The sequence below is a fragment of the Symphalangus syndactylus genome, chromosome 20, assembly GCF_028878055.3.
Source record: "Symphalangus syndactylus isolate Jambi chromosome 20, NHGRI_mSymSyn1-v2.1_pri, whole genome shotgun sequence".
Classification (NCBI taxonomy): Eukaryota; Metazoa; Chordata; class Mammalia; order Primates; family Hylobatidae; genus Symphalangus; species Symphalangus syndactylus.
In genome coordinates this window covers 28,294,091-28,314,836 of record NC_072442.2, presented here as the reverse complement: position 1 = coordinate 28,314,836, position 20,746 = coordinate 28,294,091, and positions in this window count along the sequence as shown.

Sequence of the window (20,746 nt, the reverse complement as noted above, 5' to 3'; positions counted from 1 at the left end):
TGAATCCGGGATTTGGAAGTTACAGTGAGCTGAGATGGTGCCACTGCACTCCAGCTTGGGCAACAGAGTAACACTTCATCTCAAAAAAAAAAAAAAAGAAAGAAAAAAGAAAAGAAAAGAAATATTATGTCCATCCAAAAACAATGCCCACTCTTGGATACCTAAAATGCACAAAATTATCTCTAAATGCAGCTGTGTCTTTCATATAGTTTAAGTTCAGTTTTAGCAAAACAAAACAAATGTCTTTTCCTTCGCATGGTGAATGCCTTGGAGTTACTCCAGAATAACATTGAATTATTCACATTGAATGGTGAATGCCTGGAGTTAATCCAGAATAATGTGAAATCAAACTTTATTTCAGTAAGAACCTCTAAGCCTAAAATCCTGTAAACTGAATCAGTCTTGGTACATGTATCTGTTTCAAAAACTAGTCTCCAAATATACAGAGATTAGGGCTTGGCACTAGGAGATTAGATGTGGTAGACAAATGCTACTTGATGGTGAGGGTAGAGATGGGGTAACGGTAGAGGATGCTTAAACCCAACATCAATCATTTAAATATTGTTAGTAACATTTATTTCTACCCCAAGCTATCCTTTACCAGAGTAGCATGTGATAAACAACATTTCATTCATTCATTCATTTATTCTCTCAATTAATATGTATTTAAGAGCCTGCTATACATGCAGCATGCAGCACTGTGTTAGGCATTGGGTTAACATGAAGAACAAACAGATGGGGGGCCGGGTGCAGTGGCTCACGCCTGTAATCCCAGTACTTTGGGAGGCTAAGGCGGGTGGATCACTTGAGCCCAGCAGTTTGAGACCAGCCTGGGCAACATGGTGAGATCCTACTAAAAATACAAAAAAAAAAAAAAATAGGCCAGTTGCAGTGTCTCACACCTGTAATCCCAGCACTTTGGGAAGCCGAGGCAGTGGATCACCTGAGGTCATGAATTCTAGATCAGCCTGGCCAACATGTTGAAATCCCATCTCTACTAAAGATACAAAAAATTAGCTGGGCATGGTGGCGGGCGCCTGTAATCCCACCTACTCAGGAGGCTGAAGCAGGAGAATCGCTTGACCCCGAGAGGTGGAGGCTGCAGTGAGCTAGGATCATGCCACTGCACTCCAGCCTGGGTGACAGAGTGAGATTCCATCTAAAACAAAAACAAAAACAATAACAAAAAAATAGCCAGGTGTGGTGGTGTGGTGGTGTGGTGGTGCACACCTGTGGTCCCAGATACTCAGGAGGCTAAGGTGAGGTGGGAGGATCGCTGGAGCCCATGGGGTGTGGATGTGGAAGTTGCAGTGAGCTGAGATCACGCCACTGCACTCCAGCCTGGGTAAGAGGGCAAGACCCTGTCTCCAAACAAACAAAACAAAACAAAAAACAAAAAACAAAACAAAAAGACAACAACAAAAACAGATGGTATCCCTGCCTGCATAGGGCTAAGAGCCTGTTAGAGAAGACAAATACATACACAAATAGACATATAATTGCAAATTGTGATGAGTACTCTGGAGGAAAGTATAAAATACTGTGAAAGAGAATGAAGGAGGTAGGGCAGGAGAGGGATACCCAAACAGTCTCTCTGACATCTCAACCAGGACCCAAAAGATAAGAGTTAGGGGAAGGGCCAGGCATGGTGGCTCACGCCTGTAATCCCAGCACTTTGGGAGGACGAGGCAGGTGGATCACGAGGTCAGGAGTTCAAGAGCAGCCTGGCCAAGATGATGAAACCCTGTCTCTACTAAAATGCAAAAATTGGCTGGGTGTGGTGGTGGGCGCCTGTAATCCCAGCTACTTGGGAGGCTGAGGCAGAGAATTGGTTGAACCTGGGAGGCAGAGGTTGCAGGGAGCCAAGATCGCACCACTGCACTCCAGCCTAGGTGACAGAGCAAGACTCCATCTAAAAAAAAAAAAAAAAAGAGTTAGGGGAAGGATGGAGAAGAGTATTCCAGGAAGAGAAATGGCATATACAAAGGCCATTAAGATAGAAAAAAGGCTTGGAGGCTTGGTGTAACTGAAAGAAGACCAGTGCAACCTCTTATGGAAAGGCATGTGTAGGCTTCACTGTTCCTCATCCCAGTAAAAACAGAGCACAGTGCAATGATACAATGCACAGATGGCAGCAGCACAGGTCTTTCTCAGGTCTGACACCTAACTTTAACTTTATTGCTGGGCCTTGTTTCAGCATCTTCAAAATGAGAATAATGGATTTCCTTCCTGAACCCCTTGTGAAAATTCATTCTATTTCATCTGTACAATACTTGCCCTTTTTATGATGTTACATAAGCATGTATGTCATGTAATAATCAACAAAATGTGGCATTTTTACTATTAAAATGCACATTCTGAGAAAGAAGAGTAGAAACTCCCTACCAGTATAGGAAGTGAAAGGAGAGAATTATATTCATGCATTAGCAATTGTCATTCAATTCCAGAAGGCTAATTATGATCATGAGCTAGGTCACCTATTTTTGTGAAAGTAAACTGTTATTTGCAAGGAAATGGTCTATTTGAAGTTTCTCAACGGGAATCCACTGGCTTAGCCTGAGAGTTTTCTTGTAAGTTTTCTAGATCTTCATGGCTTTCACTTAAACTCTTGCTTTGAGCCATGTGGTACCTGGATAAGCGTCAGAATCAAACTGACAAGAATATATCCAGAGCGAGTCTCACCCCAACCTCTACCACCATTCTGCATTGGTCCTTAACTCCCATTTGGTAGCTCTTATTAAATAGTAGAAATGTAATACTAAAGTATCACCCCTTTATCACCTTATGTAGCTTTCCGTAGAATTTTGCTACCATAATTTGTTTGTTACCATAATTTGCTGAACACTTGCATGCAATAGTTTAGTTAAGCCTGCAACAACACTATGTATGAGACAGTGAATTATTGTTATTTTTAGTAGTTGTATTTTTTGTTTGTTTGTTTTGAGACAGAGTCTCGCTCTATTGTCCAGGCTGGAGTGCAATGGCGTGATCTCGGCTCACTGCAACCATTGCCTCCCGGGTTCAAGCCATTCTCCTGCCTCTGCCTCACAAGTAGCTGGGATTATAGGCATCTGCCACCATGCCCGGCTCATTTTTTGTATTTTTAGTAGAGACTGGGTTTCGCGATGTTGGCCAGGCTGGTCTCAACTCCTGACCTCAGGTGATCCACCTGCCTTGGCCTCCCAAAGTGCTGGGATTACAGGTGTGAGACACTGTGCATGGCCTATTTTTAGTAGCTGTATTTTATAAAGTATCCATGAACACTGAATAGCAAGCCATTGCTCCTAGGGGATACACAGGGTTATGTTCCTTCGAGCCTCTCATCACAATATTTTCTTTATTTTTTTTTTTTTTTTGAGACGGGGTCTTGCTCTGTCGCCCAGGCTGGAGTACAGTGGCGCAAGCTCGGCTCACTGCAAGCTCCGCCTCCCCGGTTCATGCCATTCTCCTGCCTCAGCCTCCCCAGTAGCTGGGACTAAGGTGCCCGCCACCACGCCTGGCTAATTTTTTTTTTGTATTTTTAGTAGAGACGAGGTTTCACCGTGTTAGCCAGGATGGTCTCGATCTCCTGACCTCATGATCCGCCCGCCTCGGCCTCCCAAAGTGCTGAGATTACAGGTGTGAGCCACCGCGCCTGGCCTCTGATAACAATATTTTCATCAACCAATCAAAGACATTATGTTCAATACATACTGTTGACTCCTTAACATTAAACCCATGGCTGGGTGTGGTGGCTCATGCCTGTAATCCCAGCACTTTGGGAGGCTGAGGTGGGAGGATCCCTTGAGCTCATGAGTTTGAGACCAGCCTAGGCAATATAGTGAGATTTCATCTCTAAAAAAATTAAAATTAAAATTAAAAAAATCATCGAACTCATGGCCAGCAGCATTATAACTCATGCTTGAATGAAGCTTATCTAACACACATCTTTTTTCCATCTTTTCTCCATCACAATTTTCTTGCACTTAAGAACTGTAGACAGAACTTCATCAATACACTTGGGGGCCATTTTAACAGTGAAATCACCAATAAAAAGCACAGAAATGTAAAAAGCATGGCACTAAATAGACCACAACGAGGATACTTGTTACAGTATGAGAGCTAAAACAAGAAGGCAAAGCATTGCCTTGTTCCACCTTGGCTAGGAACATGCATTTTGGGCAGCTCAAATGTTTTCCTCTTCTGTAGTGTCAAGCAATGAGTGAAAAAACATCATGAGTATTGATTTTGGGGTTACAAATAAATGTTGGCATGTAAGCAAATTCACAAATACAGAATCTGCAAATCATGAGAATAAATTATAGGTTAAGGATTTTCATAATTCAGATGAAAAAATTGAAGATGAGAGAGGTTAAAGTCACTTACCCAAAGTTACTCTGATAATAAATGATAAAGATGGGATTTAAACAGATCTGCCCAACACCAAAGCCAAATGCACTTGACCACTATTATCTTCTGAAGTCCTTTAATAAGGAACTAAAATTATGGTAGTAAAATTCTACGGAAAGCTACATAAGGTGATAAGTGGGTGATACTTTAGTATTACATTTCTACTATTTAATAAGAGCTACCAAAAGAGATCTTAGATGCTATACAAGGAATTTTCTATTTATTTCTTACTTGATTCTCACAGTTACCCTACGAAGTAGGTGCCATCAGAATTACCATTTAATGGATTAGAAAACTGAGGCACAGGCTGGGTGCAGTGGCTCACGCCTGTAATCTCAACACTTTGGGAGGCTGAGGCAGGCGGATCACTTGACGTCAGAAGTTCGAGGCCAGCCTGGCCAACATGGTGAAACCCTGTCTCTACTAAAAATATGAAAAGCCAGGCATGGTGATGCGTGCCTGTACTCCCAGCTACTCAGGATGCTGAGACAGGATAACCACTTGAACCTGGGAGTCGGAGGTTACAGTGAGCCAAGATTGCACCATTGTACTACAGCCTAGGCAACAAGAGCAAAACTCCGTCCCCCCTCAAAAAAAAGAAAAAGAAAAAGAAATAAAAGAAGAATCATTTCATTCTGTAGGTGTCTTATTACTAGCATGAAAAATCTTTCCTCAAAGACATTCTCACTCCCCCCAGCAGACCTGTTTTTATATATCATTAGCCATAATTATATCACATGCTCATGCCTAAACCTTGACTGGCTTAGACCAATGAAAATTCACCTCTTGGAGATAGGGAGGACCCAGATATCTGTATCTTAATAAAACTGGGATTCTGTTAGAAAGAAAAAAGTGGGAGGAGGTGTCTGGGCATGGTGGCTCACACCTGTAATCCCAGCACTTTGGGAGGCCAGGGCGGGCAGATTATGAAATCAGGAGATCGAGACCATCCTGGCTAACATGGTGAAGCCCCACCTCTACTAAAAATACAAAAAATTAGCCAGGCATGGTGGCACGCGCCTGTAGTCCCAGCTACTGGGGAGGCTGAGGCAGGAGAGTTGCCTGAACATGGGAGGCAGAGGTTGCAGTGAGCCAGATCATGCCACTGCACTCCAGCCTGGGCCACAGAGCGAGACTCCATCCCAAAAAAAAAAAAAAAAAAAAAGGAGGAGGGAACAATAGTTGGGTAGGCAAACAACAAGTGTCTATCATACTGCCCAGTGCAGTGGCTCATGCCTGTAATCCCAGCACTTTTGGAGGCCAAGGTGGGGCAGATCACTTTAGGTCAGGAGTTCAAAACCAGGTTGGCCAACATGATGATATCCCATCTCTACTGCAAATACAAAAATGAGTCAGGTGTGGTGGTACATGCCTGTAGTCCCAGCTACTCAGGAGGCTAAGACAGGGAACTCTCTTGAACCCAGGGGGCAGAGGTTGCAGTGAGCCGAGATCACACCACTGCACTCCAGCCTGGGCGACAGAGCAAGACTCCATCTCAAAAAAAAATGAAAAAATAAAAAAATAAAGAAAGAAAATATACTGCATGGGTACTAATATCCTATACACATTATAGATGTCATTGATTAATAATGGTGCTCTTTAATGAGTTATATATTCAACATCACAAGTTCACTTTTTTTTACAAGAATACTATAAATAACTTTCTCCGCAATTTACTTGGATGAAAGTTGACAACATATGTCCCATTACCCACAAATACAGTATGTAATTAGAGTGTAATTCCTACAAACATAAATATTCTCCTACATAACCACAATACAATTATCAAAATCAGCAAATGAACACTGATACATTACTACCATCATTGTCCCTTTAATGCCCTTTGTAGCTATAGCATTCAACCCAAGATCATATGTTGCATTTAGTTGTGTCCTTTTATCTGAAACAGTAGTTCCTCAATCTTTCCTTGACTTTCAATATCTTACACTTTTGAAGATTACAGGCCAATTATTTGGTAGAATACTCCTCAGGTTTGTCTGATGATTCTTCATGAATAGAGTCAAGTAATTTATTTTTGGCAAGATTATCACAGGAGTGATGCTGTGTTTTTCTCATTACATCCTATCAGGTGGTACACAATTTCAATTTGTCCTGTTAGTGGTAATGTTAACTTTGATCACTTGATTAAGGTGGTATCTGCCAGGCTTCTCCACTGTAAGGTTATTTTTTCACTTTGAAATTATGAAGTATTTTGAGGGGAAGTATTTTGAGACTATGCAAATATTCTGTTCCTCATCAAATTTTCACTCACTAGTTTTAGCATCCACAATATTTCCTGGCTGGTTTTTTGTGGATTTGTTTGTTTGTTTTGAGACAGAGTCTCAATCTGCCTCCCAGGCTGAAGTGCAGTGGCACGATCTCAGCTCACTGCAACCCTTGCCCCCTGGGTTCAAGCGATTCTCATGCCTCAGCCTCCCAAGTAGCTGGGACTACAGGTGCACGCCACCACACCAGGCTAACTTTTTGTATTTTTAGTAGAGACAGGGTTTCACCATATTGGCTGGGCTGGTCTTGAACTCCTGATCTCAAGTGATCTGCCCGCCTCAGCCCCCAAAGTGTTGGGATTACAGGCGTGAGCCACCGCGCCCAGATTCCTATTTTATATAATTCATTACTATATTATTTATTCTGATGCTCTTATTGTCCCGAATTTAATCCCATAGAGCTAGCTTCTGTGTTGTTTGACATGCTCCCATTATTCTTTGAATACTGTCTTATTTTGGCACAATATATTGTTCCAAGCTTATCTTGTACTTTTCATATCCCAGACCTGGAATAAGCTGTATTTCCCAGCATCCTTGATATCTTTTAACAGAGTACTATATAGAAACCAAGATATCGGCTGGGCAGTGCGGCTCACACCTGTAATCTCAGCCCTCTGGGAGGCCGAGGTGGGTGAATCACTTGAGTCCAAGAGTTCAAGGCCAGCCTGAGTAACATGGCGAAACCTCGTCTCTACAAAACAAAAACAAAAACAAAAAACAGAAACCGGCCGGGCGCGGTGGCTCACGCTTGTAATCCCAGCACTTTGGGAGGCCGAGGCGGGCGGATCACGAGGTCAGGAGATCGAGACCACGGTGAAACCCCGTCTCTACTAAAAATACAAAAAATTAGCCGGGCGTGGTGGCGGGCGCCTGTAGTCCCAGCTACTCGGAGAGGCTGAGGCAGGAGAATGGCATGAACCCGGGAGGCGGAGTTTGCAGTGAGCCGAGATTGTGCCACTGCACTCCAGCCTGGGTGACAGAGCAAGACTCCGTCTCAAAAAAAAAAAAAAAAAAAAAAAAACAGAAACCAAGATAAGGGCACTTGGTGTGCTCATTGATATTGGGTTGTTGCCACTCCCAGACCGTATATGAGCTAAAGGATATATATCTGCTATACTCTGAATATATGTGTCCTCTCAAAATTCGTATGTTGAGGCTCAGCATGGTGGCTCATGCCTGTAATCCTAGCACTTTGGGAGGCCGAGGCAGGCGGATCACTTGAAGTCAGGAGTTCGAGACCACCCTGGCCAACATGGTGAAACCCCATCTCTACTAAAAAATACAAAAAGTAGCCAGGCATGGTGGCGTGCATCTGTAGTCTCAGCTACTCAGGAGGTTGAGGCATGAGAATCACTTGAACCTGGGAGTCTGAGGTTGCAATGAACCGAGATCACCACTGCACTCCGGCCTAGGCAACAGAGCAAGACTCTGTCTCAAAAAAAAAAAAAAGTATATGTTGAAATGCTACCCCTAAGGTCATGGTATTAAGAGGTGGGGCTGGGTGTGGTTACTCATGCCTATAATCCCAGTGACTCAGGAGGCTGAGGTGGGAAGATGGCTTGAGGCTGGGAGTTCAAGATGAGCTGGGCAACATAGCAAGACTCTGTATGTAAAAAACAAAAAAATTAGGCCCAACACAGTGGCTCATGCCTGTAGTCCTAGTACTTTGGGGGGCTCAGGCAGATGAATTGCTTGAGCCCAGGAGTTTGAGACCAGCCTGGGCAACATGGCAAAACCCCGTCTCCGCAAAAAAATACAAAAATTAGCCAGGCATGGTGGTGTGCACATGTAGTTTCAGCTACTCAGAAGGCTGAGGCAGGAGAGTTGCTTCAACTTGAGAGGTTGAGGCTACAGTGAGCCATGATCATGCCCCTGCACTCTAGCCTGGGCAATGAAGCAAGACTCTATTGGGAATAAATAAATACATAAATGAATACAAATTTTAAAAAATTAACCAGGCAAGGTGGCTCATACTTGTAGTCCCAGGTACTTAGGAGGCTGAGGTGGGAGGATCACTTGAGCCCAGGAGTTTGAGGCTGCAATGAGCTGATTACACCACTGCGCTCCAGCCTGGGCAACAGAGTGAGACCCTGTCTCTAAAAAAAAAACAAATGACAGAGCCCTTGAGAATGGAATTAGTGCCCTTATAAAGAAGGCCTGAGGGAGCTTTTCGCCCTTCTGCCATGTGATGACATATAGAAGGTGCCATTTCTGAGGAACAGGGCCCCTTGCCAGATGTCAAATCTGCTGGCATCTTGATCTTGGGCTAGGAAGCCTCTAGAACTGTGAGTAATAAATTTCTGTTTTTTATAAATTACCCAGTATCAGGTGTTTTGCTATAGCTTCCCAAACACATTAAGACAGTGTCTCTTATACATTTAAATTTAAATAAATCACAACACTTAAGCTAGAGCCTCGCTACTCCACAGACCAGTATCATCAGTATCATCTGGGATCCTGTCAGGAATACATGACCGGGCGCGGTGGCTCACGCCTGTAATCCCAGCACTTTGGGAAACCGAGACGAGCAGATCACACGAGGTCAGGAGTTCCAGACCAGCCTAGCCAACATGGTAAAACCTCGTCTCTACTAAAAATACAAAAATTAGCTGGGCGTAGTGGCATGCGCATGTAATCCCAGCTACTTGGGAGGCTGAGGCAGGAGAATTGCTTGAACCAGGGAGGCAGAGATTGCAGTGAGCCAAGGTAGTGCCACTGCACTCCAGCCTCGGTGATAGTGCAAGACTGTCGAAAGAAAGAAAGAAAGAGAGAGAGAAAGAGAGAGAGAGAAAGGGAGGGAGGGAGGCAAGGAAGGAAGGAAGGGAGGGAGAGAGGGAGGGAGAGAGGGAGGGAAGGAATCTCATCCCACACCCTAGACCTACTGAATCAGAATCTGAATTTAACAAGATCCTCCCAGGAGATTCATCTTCATATTAAAATTTGAAAAGGATTGAGGGCTGGGAGCGGTGGCTCACATCTGTGTAATGCCAGCACTTTGAGAGGCCAAGGCGGGAGGATCACTTGAGCCCAGGAGTTTGAGACCAGCCTGGACAATATAGGGAGACCTCATCTCTACAAAAAAATAAAAAATAAAAAAATTAGGCCGGGCGTGGTGGCTCACGCTTGTAATCCCAGCACTTTGGGAGGCCGAGGCGGGCGAATCACGAGGTCAGGAGATCGAGACCACGGTGAAACCCCATCTCTACTAAAAATATAAAAAATTAGCCGGGCGTGGTGGCGGGCGCCTGTAGTCCCAGCTACTCGGAGAGGCTGAGGCAGGAGAATGGCGTGAACCCGGGAGGCGGAGCTTGCAGTGAGCCGAGATTGGGCCACTGCACTCCAGCCTGGGCGACAGAGCGAGACTCCGTCTCAAGAAAAAAAAAAAAAAAAAAAAAAAAAAAAAATTGAGCCCAGGAGGTCAAGGCTGCAGTGAGCCATGACCGTGCCACTGCACTCCAGCCTGGGTGATAGAGCAAGACTCTGTTTCAAAAATAAATAAAAATAAAAATAAATAAAAAGCACTGAGTTAGAACAGTCACCAGCTAGTAGCAAAATCTACTCCGGGTTTACTCACAAAATGTAGGTAGTAAAAGTTCATCTCTTCTAGCCCTAGAAGTCAAGGATAAAAGTATATACTCCTAGCCAGGTGCAGTGGCTCATGCATGTAATCCCAGCACTTTGGGAAGCTGAGGTGAGTTGATCACTTGAGATCAGGAGTTCAAGACCAGCCTGGCCAACATGGAAAACCCCGTCTCTACTAAAAACAAAAAATTAGCAAAGCCGTGGTGGCACACGTCTGTAGTCCCAGCTACTCAGGAGGCTGAGGCACGAGAATTGCTTGAACCTGGGAGGCAGAGGTTGCAGTGAGCCGAGATCACGTCACTGCACTCCAGCCTGGGTGACAGAGCAAGATTCCATCTCAAAAAAAAAAAAAAAAAAAGTAAATACTCCAGCCAGCAGTGGCATGCACCTATAGTCCCAACTCAAGTCCCAAGGCCAAGGCAGGAGGATTGCTTGAGCCCAGGAGTTCAGGTCCAATCTGGGCAACATAGCAAGACCCTACCTACTAAAAAAAAAAAGTGAATATTGTATCTTATTTCTTCCCTTGTACTACTATTTTTATTCCCTCACTTTCTTCTTCTCTTCCTATCTGTCTGCCTGCCTCATCCCTTCCTCCTCTCCTTTTTAAATGCCTCCTTCCCCTAACTAGGTGATACACAGCTTTACAATAAGAACCATTTGTTCTGCAAGTTTACAGTGTAGTAGGCAGATATCAAAAAGTCTGGCTAGTGATTTACACACTAACTTCAGGGGAGCTATATCTAAAGAGTACAATGAAATAAAGCCCAGTTAGATTGCTCTAGTTTCAGAATTAGCTCCAAATCAGAGGATAAATTATTTTTCATTATTTTTCTTACTAGAAAATGTTAGCATTTCAATTCTGGAATCAGATAAACCTGGATTCGATATCATTCTTCAACTGTGGGCTGTGTAATCTTGAGCAAGTCCCTTAAACTCTCTGAACTTACATTTCTATTTTTGGACTGCCTAAGCTCGTGAGCTTTGTAATTAGAGGGACTAGCTTTCAATCCTGCTTCTTCTTCTTCTTACTTATGCAGACTTGAGCAAACTATTTGCTCTTGATAAAATACAGACCTAGGCCGGGCACAGTAAAATACAGACCAGGCCAGGTGCAATGGTTCACACCTGTAATCCCAGCACTTTGGGAGGCCAAGGCAGAAGGATTGCCTGAGCTAAGAAGTTTGAGACCAGCCTGTACAACATAGTGAGACCATGTCTCTAGAACAAAATTTTAAAACATTAGCCAGGCGTTGTGGCACATGCCTCTAGTCCCAGCTACTCCAGAGGCTGAGGCAGGAGGATTGCTTGAGCCAGGAGTCTGAGGCTGCACTGAGATATGATCACACCACTGCACTCTAACCTAGGTGACAGAGCAAGACCTTGTCTCTAAAAAAAATAAAAAATAAAAAAAATACAGACCAGGCAGGGCGTGGTGGCTCACATCTGTAATCCCAGCACTTTGGGAGGCCAAGGCAGGTGGACCACTTGAGGTCAGGAGTTCGAGACTGGCCTGGCCAACATGGCGAAACCCCATCTCCACTAAAAATATAAAAATTAGCCAGATTGGGTGGTGTGCGCCTGTAATCCCAGCTACACAGGAGGCTGAGGCAGGAGAATCACTGCCAGGAGGTGGAGGTTGCAGTGGAGCCGAGATCACACCACAGGGTGACAGAACAAGACTCCATATCAAAAAAAAAAAAAAAAGAAAAAAAAAAAATGCAGACCTACTTCAAGGTTTATCGTGGGAAAATGTATATCAAGTACTTAGCACAGTGCCTTGGCACATATCACATGTTCAATAATTATTAACTTTATGTTCTTTTCTTCCATTTCAAAATAAGAGTAATAAAAATCTAGAGCAAAAGTGCTTGTGAAGACTTAGATGAGATGACACACAGTCTGAAAAGTATCTGGCACAAAGTAAGTGCTCAGTAAATATTAGCTATGATAGGCACACAGAGTTGTTGTGAGGACTCACTGGGATAAGATGTATGATACTCATACTCATTGTTGTCCTCTCCTGACAAGGGGAAATTCTCACCCTCAGTTCAGATAATTTTGACTATACTGTTTTTTGTTTTTTGGATTTTTTTGAGATGAGTCTCTCTCTGTTTCCCAGGCTGGAGTGCGATGGCGCAATCTCAGCTACTGCAACCTCTGCCTCCTGAGTTCAGGCAATTCTCCTGCCTCAGTCTCCCGAGTAGCTGGGATTACAGGTGCCTGCCAACATACCTGGCTAATTTTTTTTTTTTTTTTGAGATGGGTCTCACTCTGTCACCAGGCTGGAGTGCAGTGGCGTGATCTCGGCTCACTGCAACCTCCACCTCCTGGGCTCAAGTGATTCTCCTGCCTCAGCCTCCCAAGTAGCTGGGACTACAGGCACGTGCCACCAAGCCTGGCTAAGTTTTTGTATTTTTAGTAGAGATGGAGTTTCACCATGTTAGCCAGGATGGTCTCGATTTATCGACCTTGTGATTCACCCTCCTCGGCCTCCCAAAGTGCTGGGATTACAGGCGTGAGCCACTGCGCCCAGCCTAGTTTTTCATATTTTTAGTAAACATGGGGTTTCACCATGTTGGCCAGGCTGGTCTCGAACTCTTGACCTCAGGTGATCCACCCACCTTGGCCTCCCAAAGTGCTGGGATTATAGGCATGATCCACCACACCTGACCTTAACTATACTGTTTATAACCTGCGTGGGGTTTTAAAAAGCCATTCCAGGCTGGGCACAGTGGCTCACGCCTGTAATCCCAGCACTTTGGAAGGCCGAGTTGGGCGGGTCACCTGAGGTCAGGAGTTCAAGACCAGCCTCAACATGGAGAAACCCCGTGTCTACTAAAAATACAAAATTAGCCAGGCGTGGTGGTGCATGCCTGTAATCCCAGCTACTCAGCAGGCTGAGGCAGGAGAATTGCTTGAACCTGGGAGGCGGAAGTTGCAGTGAGTGAAGATCAAGCCATTGCACTCCAGCCTAGGCAGCAAAAGCGAAACTCCATCTCAAAAAAAAAAAAAAAGCCATTCTACAGCTTGCTTAATTCCTACACTTACCACTTATTTACATCCTGCGATGCTCTAGAAGTCAGCAACTAGGCATTTCATTTCAGACCAGTCTTGGTAGTATCCTTTTGATCCTAAGGTCCTGCTCCTGAAATGGCTGGTGCCATCCAGCTCTTCCCAGATGAATGGCTGGACCAGACGTCACAAAGAGAAAAGGAAAAGCAGATGGAAAGGAATGTTCCAAAATCTTTAAGATAAATGGCAAGGACTACGTCTGCCTGGGAAACCACTTTAAAGGCCACGCAAAGGATAAAAGGAGGACCAGTGGAAAGAGCAGTATCCAATTGCTATGGCAACTGAAATTTTGCAAATAAATACTTCAGCATAGCTTGTTTATCAAACAAACTGACCTATTCTTTCTGTTCTTTGGTCCCCTCCTTCTTCCTCATCCTTCCTTCATTAGTATACACCCATTCCTACCATACCTTGGGACAAAAGGAAAAGTACTCCCTCTGAGCCATTCCCCCCCACCAAATAAAATCTAGCAGTATATTGTTTGTTCATATACTGGAACAGGAAGTGTCTTTACTATATATCATGAACTCTGTCCCTTTACGGGTGTTGTCATATTGAGCTCCTAGGAAGTATGGTAAGCCAGGAACCTTTTCAAAATCCTGACGATCAAAGCCACACTGGTCTACTGATGACTAGCTGAGCCACCAAATTTCTCTAAGCCTCCCTTTCCCTGTGTGCATGAGGGAAATACTGCTCTAAATTATAGGAAATATGGGCAAGATTTGGGTCATTTGTATTCTCATTCAACTGACCCAGTTTGGGCCCAGTCTCTCTTTCTAGCCTAAGCTCTCACTGGTCTCCTGTGCCTTGGCCAAACACGTCTACTTGTTCCTGGCACACACAATTCTGTGCCTTGGCTCTTGTCATTCTTTCTGCCTGGAACGCCCTCTCTCCTTCTCTCCATTTCCTCCTTCTATTTTATTAAACTCTCGTCTGTCTTCCTATATGTCTCAAACCAAATAGCACCTCTTCCACAAAGCCTTCTCTGATTCTATAGCTGGTAGAGATCCTGCTTTTCTTATTTGTGTGCTTTTCTGGCATTTGTGGTTGCTTATGTGCATCTTTCATCCCCCCTGCCACCCCCAGAACAAATGAACACCTTGAGAGCAGAGACCATGTTTTTGCCTTGAGCACCCCAAATTATAAGTGGCCTTTTAATTAGATTTATCCCTCCCCAATTAACCTTTGACTTATAAGCTCTTTGGGACCAAGAGCTACTTCTTGTTCCCTATTATCTACCCAGCACCTAGCTCATTGCTTGGCACATAATTGGTGCTCCAAAATTATTGGTTAAAGTAATGAATAAAAATAGATGCTTTGTGGGAAAATGAAGTAAATTAACTTGTAAACTAGAGTGTTAATGGGAAAAGTATGTTGAGCAGTTACAGCTGTATGGGATTCATTCATTCATTCATTCATTCAGCAGTGATCAAGCCAATTTTTTTTTTTTTTTTTTTTTTTTTTAGATGGAGTCTCAGTCTGTTACCCAGGCTGGAGTGCAGTGATATGGTCTGGGCTCACTGCAACCTCCGCCTCCCTAGTTCAAGCGATTCTCCTGCCTCTCACAGCCTCTCGAGTAGCTGGGATCACAGGCACGCACCACCACACCCGGCTAACTTTTGTATTGTTAGTAGAAATGGGGTTTCACCATGTTGGCCAGGCTGGTCTCGAACTCCTGACCTCAGGTGATCTACCCGCCTCAGCCTCCCAAAGTGCTGGAATTATAGGCGTGAGCCACTGAGCCCAGTCGGCAATTTTTTTTTTTTTTTTTGATACAGAGTCTCGCTCTTGTTGCCCAGGCTGGAATGCAATGGCGCTACCTTGGCTCACTGCAAACTCTGCCTCCTGGGTTCAAGCGATTCTCCTGCCTCAGCCTCCCAAGTAGCTGGGATTACAGGCATGCACCACTACACCCAGCTAATTTTGTATTTTTAGTAGAGACAAGGTTTCTCCATGTTGGTCAGGCTGGTCTGGAACTCCCAGCCTCAGGTGATCGGCCGGCCTCGGCCTCCCAAAGTGCTGAGATTACAGGTGTGAGCCACTGCACCTTGCTGAAATTTTTTTTTTTTTGAAACGGTCTCACTCTGTCACCCAGGCTGGAGTCCAATGGCACAGTCATGGCTCACTGCAGCCTCGACCTCCTGGAGCTCAAGCGATCCTCCTGCCTCAGCTGGGACCAAAGGTGCATGCCACCCAACAGACTAATGTTATGATTATTTTTTTTTTAGTAGAGATCGGGGGTTCTCATTTTGTTGCCCAGGCTGATCTTGAACTCCTGGACTCAAGTGATTCTCCCACCTCGGCCTCCCAAAGTGTTGGGATTACAGGCGTGAGCCACCGCACCTGGCCACAAATGAGCAATGAGAATCTTGACTTTATGAAACTTATATTGAGGCCCGGCGTGGTGGCTCATGCCTGTAATCCCAGCACTTTGGGAAGCAGAGGCAGGATTCCATCTTGAAAAAAAAAAAAAGAAACATACATTGTAGTGGAACAAGTAGAGAATTAACAAATAAGAAATAAATAAATTCACATTGTGAATAAATAAACAGGGCAATGAAATAGAGTCATTTTCAGAAGGATGTTATTTATAGTATTGTTTTTAGGATTTCCCAACCTCTGCACTATGGACATTTTGGGCTAGATAATTCTTTCTTGCAAGGGGCTGTCCTGTGTACTGTAGGATATTTAGTAATATCCCTAGAGGCATGTAGTGGCCTCTAACCACTACATGCTAGTAACAAACAATCCCTAAGGTTGTGACTATCAAAAATCTTTCTAGAGATTGCCAACAATCTCTGGGGATCAAAATTACCCCTACTTGAGAACTACTGTGTTAAAGGGGTGCCTCTTTGAGTGAATGACATGAGCTGAGACCTAAAAGACAAGACAAAAAGAAACCTTCAACACTAGTGAAGTGTATTCCAGGCAGGAAAGTGGATAGCAACACAAACAATGGGAGCACCGTGGCCGAAGATAATGAGTGAGGAGGGGAGTGATATATGATGAGATTGGAGACAGAGGCAAGGACATAATCACATAATTGCTTGGAGCCATATAAGGAAACTTAGATTTCATTTTAAAGCAGTGGAGGCCATCAGAGTTTTGTGTGTTTTTGTTTTGTTTCGTTTTTCTTGAGACGGAGTCTTGCTCTTGTCACCCAGGCTGGAGTGCAGTGGCACAATCTCGGCTCACTGCAACCTCTGCCTCCCAGGTTCAAGTGATTCTCCTGCCTCAGCCTTCCAAGTAACTGGGATTAGAGGGGCATGCCATACAAAAATGGCTAATTTTTGTATTTTTTTGTGGAGATGGGGTTTCACCATATTGGCCAGGCTAATCTTGAACTCCTGGCCTCAAGTCATCTATTCGCTTCAGCCTCCCAAAGTGCTGGGATTACAGGCCTGAGCCACTCACTGCACCTGGCTGACAAGCTTAGTTTACTTAGCACAATGTCTTCAAGGTTCATCCACATTGTAGCATATATCAGAATTTCACTCCTTTCTTGCATCTGGGGGACCTGAGGCAGGAAAGGAAAAGAATTTCATTTTAAGGCTGGATAATATTCTGTGTATATATATATATATAATATATGCACTATATTTTGTTTATTCATTTATCTGTCCATGGACATTTGAGTTTCCACCTTTTGGCTATTGTGCATAATGTTGCTATGAACATGGGTGTACAGATATCTCTTCAAGACCCTGCTTTCAATTCTTTTGGGTCCTAAAAGTGTAATTGCTAGACCATATGGTAATTTTATGTTTATGTTTTTGAGGAGCTGCCATACTATTTTCCATAGTCTCATACCATTCTACATTCCCACCAGTAATGCATGAGGGTTCCAATTTCTCTACAATTTGACCAACATTTCTTGTTTTCTGTTTTTTGGTAATAGCCATCCTGATGGGTGTGAGATGGTATCTCATTATAGTTTTTTGTTTTGGTTTGATTTTTTTTTTTTTTTTTTTGAGACAGGGTTTCACTCTGTCACCCAGGCTAGATTGTAGTGGCATGATCAAGACTCACTGCAGCCTCAACCTCCTGTGCTCAGGTGATCCTCCCACCTCAGCCTCCTGAGTAGCTGGGGCACTAAGTGCATGCCACCATGCCCAGCTAACTTTTATACTTTTTGCAGAGACGGGGTTTTGTCATGTTGCCCAGGCTGGTCTCCAACTGCTGGGCTCAAGCGATCCACTCATCTCTGCCTTCCAAAGTGCTACAATTACAGGCATGAGCCACCACACATGGTTGACTTGTATAGTTCTTCATAGATTGGAAATATTAATTCATTATTCAATATATAGTTTGGAAATATCCTATTTTGTGGATAAGATGGAAATTTTAAGATTTAGTGCCTGATTAAGCAAATGCTGTGAAACAACTTCACCGAAACAAGCTCTAGTCTTGTTTCAGCTTGCTCTGGAGGTCTGGGTCAAGGTGATATTAAATAGTGGCTTAAAATAGTTCATGACTGGACACAGTGGCTCACACCTATAATCCCAGCACTTTGGGAGGCCGAGGCAGGCAGATCGCTTGAGTCTAGGAGTTCAAGAACAGTCTGGCCAACATAGCAAAACGCGTCTCCACTAAAAATACAAAAATTAGGCCTGGCGCAGTGGCTCATGCCTGTAATCCTAGCACTTTGGGAGGCAGAGGCGGGTGGATCACTTGAGGTCAGGAGTTCGAAACCAGCCTGGCCAACATGGTGGAACCCTGTCTCTACTAAAAACACAAAAAAATTAGCCAGCTGTGGTGGCGGGTGCCTGTAATCCCAGCTATTTGGGAGACTGAATCAGGAGAATCGTTGAACCCGGAAGGCAGATGTTGCAGTGAGCTGAGATCGCGTCACTGCACTCCAGCCAGGGTGACAGAGTGAGACTCCGTCTCAAAAAGAAAAAAAAGAAATACAAAAATTAGCTGGGAGTGGTGGTGCAGGCCTGTAATCTCAGCTACTCTGGAGGCTGTGGCATGAGAATTGCTTGAACCCGGGAGGTGGAGGTTGCAGTGCGCCATGATTGTGCCACTGCACTCCAGCTTGGGAGACAGAGAGAGACTCTCTCAAAAAACAAACAAACAGTTCATATCTACTCCAGAGAACCCCCCTGAGAAGCTGGTTGTGTTTCACGTTTACCCCCTAGATATTTTATTTTCCTCCTTAAAGATCAAAGAATCAAGGCAGAGGAAGCCATGAATGAGAGAGTCAAGGTAAGGCTGGAAATAGAAGACTGTCCTATTCTTATCACAGCTGGAGTATTCTCTTATTTTCTAACTCAGTCTGTAAGTTTCTTGATGGCAGGTACTGCTATATAAATTTAAAACCAATATTCTATTCAGCACCTAGCACATCAGCCTTTACATGGTAAATGCCCAATAAATTATTGTTTATTGACATTAATTGATTAGCAATTCCTATAATTCTAGAAGATTGTCATGAAGTGGTCTATATTGTCTCATATGAATAATAACAGATTGCATTCTTACTTGAATATTTGATATCAAATAAATATTTGTATAGAGTATTTATAAAATTATAAAATAAAGATATGCTACAAAGCCTCTTTTTTCTTTTTCCTTTTTTTTTTTTTTTTTTGAAATAAGATCTTACTCTGTCCCCCAAGGCTGGAGTGCAGTGGCACAATCATGGTTCACTTCAGCCTCGACCTCCTGGGCCCAAGCAATCCTCCCACCTCAGCTTCCCAAGAAACTGGGAGTATCTGGGACTACAGGTGTGTGCCACCATCTCTGGCTAATTTTTCTGTAGAGATGGGACTTCGCCATATTACCCAGGCTGGTCTTGAACTCCCAACTCAAGTGATCTGCCCACCTCGGCCTCCCAAAGTGCTGAGATTATAGGCGTGAGCCACCATGCCCAGCTAAAATTTATTTTTAAATTCAATAGACATGAGGGTCAGGCTCAGTGGCTCACGCCTGTAAACCCAGCACTTTGGGAAGTAGAGCAGGCATTGCTTGAGGTCAGGAGTTTGAGACCAGCCTGGCCAACATGGTAAGACCCTGTCTCTACTAAAAATATAAAAATTAGCTGGGTGTAGTGTCACGCGCCTGTATCCCAGCTACTGGGGAGGCTGAGGCATAAGAATCACTTGAACCTGGGAGGCAGAAGTTGCGGTAGGCCAAGATCGTGTCCTTGCACTCTAACCTAGGCAAAAGAGTGAAACTGTGTTTCAAACAAAAAACAACTTTGTTAATGACTAGACCTGTGATAGATTGGGAGGATTCAAAGGTAGACAAGGCAAATCCGTTGAAGAATGTGCAGTTTCATAGTTAAGTAGACAATAAGCAGCAACCATGCCATGATAATGGAGTGCTATAATACAGGTAAGCACTGGATGCCATGGGGCAGAACATAAGGAGCACCTAACTCAGTTCATAATTGGAAGAAAGGGAAGTTGGAAAGGTTCCTGAGCTGCTTCTTAAAAATAAGTATGGGCTGGGCCGGGCACGGTGGCTCACGCTTGTAATCCCAGCACTTTGGGAGGCCGAGGCGGGCCGATCACGAGGTCAGGAGATCGAGACCACGGTGAAACCCCGTCTCTACTAAAAATACAAAAAATTAGCCAGGCGTGGTGGCGGGCGCCTGTAGTCCCAGCTACTTGGAGAGGCTGAGGCAGGAGAATGACGTGAACCCGAGAGGCGGAGCTTGCAGTGAGCTGAGATTGCGCCACTGCACTCCAGCCTGGGCGACAGAGCGAGACTCCGTCTCAAAAAAAAAAAAAAAAAAAAAAAAGTATGGGCTGGGCACAGTGGCTCGCACCTGTAATCCCAGCACTTTGGGAGGCCGAGGAGGGTGAATCACCTGAGGTCAGGAGTTTGAGACCAGCCCTGCCAACATGGCAAAACCCTGTCTCTACCAAAAATACAAAAATTAGCCAGGTGTAGTGAAAGGTGCCTGTAATCCCAGCTACTTGGGAGGCTGAAGCAAGGAGAGTCACTTGAACCTGGGAGGCGGAGGTTGCAGTGAGTCGAGATCACGCCGCTGCACTCCAGCCTGGGTGACAGAGTAAGACTCTGTCACAAAAAAAAAAAAAAAAAAAGTATGATCAGTTCTTATGAGTACAGAAATAAACTCTCGCATTTATGGTCAATTGCTTTTCAACAAATGTGCCAAGATGATTCAATGGGGAAAAGAAAAATCTTTCCAACAAATGGTGCTAGGACAACTAGATATCCACATATAAAAGAAAAAAATTGGACCCTTTTCCAACACTATACACAAAAATTAACTCAAAATAGACCACAGACCTAAATGTAAGAGCTAAAACAATAAAAATCTTAGAAGAAAATATAGAAATATGTCTTTGGGAACTTGAGTTAGTTAAAATCTTCTTAGATATGAAACTAAAAGCACAAAGCAGCAAAATAAAATAAACAAAGTGAATTTCATCAAAATTAAAAAC